The following is a 1,518-nucleotide window of genomic DNA, read 5'->3' on the forward strand; positions in this document are numbered from 1 at the left end:
GGAGAAATAAAGCAAATTACCTGTGTGGGCATGTTTAGTAACCGTACACGTATAAGTAAACTCTGATTGGCCAGGAAGCCCGATACCTGTGCACTTTTGAAGGTAAGGATTGTGAGACATATAGTGGGAAGTTGTGATTTATTGACTAAAACAAACCGGGACTCCAAACTTATCACGCAAGTATCGACTGTGTCAATAGAACCATGGAGCCCCAAAAGAGACCCTTCTTAGATTAGTTCATAGATAGTGTCTTGCTGCATTTTGGGCGTGTTAGGAGCACTTGGTTCGGTTCAACCTAAAGTATTTACTTCCAAACGAGGACAGAGAGTAAGTTAGTACGGGAAGTTGTCTGAACAATTCATGGCTCATTGGGCTATTGCAGTTACTCTCCAGGCAGGGTATGGATGACATCACATCTTGACCCCTCCCTTCTTGGAAATTACTGCCTCTATGCACAGACTCCCCTCCCACTCAGAATTTAACGCTTAAGCGCAGACCTCCCCTCCCTCTCAGAACTTATACAGCTTAGGTGCATGCAGACTCTTCCTCCACTCAGAAAGTTTGTACTTCGAGTTCCCTAGATAGAATGCCGTGTGCGCTTGCAATCCGGTATCCAAGGCTGCAAATATTGGTAACTAATTATGAAGGTTGCCCTTAAATTGCAGGGCTTGTTGCTCTAAACTGCTAGCTGTGGTTTGTACATTATGGTCTGTCCTGATCAATAAATGTGATCATTGAGCGGTGATCTTCGTATAACTGTATGTGGAATATTATCAGTGACCAGGTGCAGGATAGAGAGACAATTAAGTGCAACTAAACTTTGGTCTGCATCTTCAGTGTAGATGCTGCTTGAATAAGGATCACATACGTACTTTCCTGTTGAAATTGCTTGTGGCAGAATGAAATGATTGTAGGATTCTAATTCCTTCACTGATGTCTGTTGTAGTGCTGGTAATCCTCTAGCTGCTGCTAATTGCAGAGATTGAAGAGATTCTTTGAAAAACCTTGGTTTGGAGGGCTCCATTGCTTTGACTATATTCACAAATGCAACAGGTGAAGCGATCACTGAGCCGAGTCTACTGTTCAGCTCCCCCCCCAAACACTTAATTATGACCGGCAGAAACAAAACACCGGCAGAAACAAAACAAAGGCACAATTGTTATGTATGCATGCTGAGATAAGCGCCTTCGATTTGAGACTATCTATGTAAGCACTCAGTGACTGAGGTGATGACTCTATAACTAGTGCTGCAAAATCAATTAGAGTTTTGTCACGTAAATCTAGAGTGTAGATAAACGATGTCAGTCTTAGCTAGAGAACAAAGCATGCAGAATTCAGACTTTAGAGTGTGTCAATTCATAGTCTCTCTAGATATATGGCCAGGCGTGTGTCTATAAAAAGGTACTACTCTCTGTTGGCGTTGACTTTGCGCTCGGAAGTGACTAATGATGCAGCTGTATTTGTTTATGACACTCAGATGTTAAGTGATATCCCATTAACCTGTACAATTTAGAGGTC

The 1,518-nt window shown here is 42.4% G+C and overlaps 1 protein-coding gene across 1 annotated transcript in view; it reads right to left on the reverse strand.

Annotated features, from left to right (window-relative positions):
• The window catches only part of LOC134190955 (uncharacterized), an 8,261-nt gene that overhangs the window by 5,711 nt on the left and 1,032 nt on the right, over positions 1–1,518 (reverse strand). The window lies entirely within an intron of this gene.

The sequence above is a fragment of the Corticium candelabrum genome, chromosome 15, assembly GCF_963422355.1.
Source record: "Corticium candelabrum chromosome 15, ooCorCand1.1, whole genome shotgun sequence".
Classification (NCBI taxonomy): domain Eukaryota; kingdom Metazoa; phylum Porifera; class Homoscleromorpha; order Homosclerophorida; family Plakinidae; genus Corticium; species Corticium candelabrum.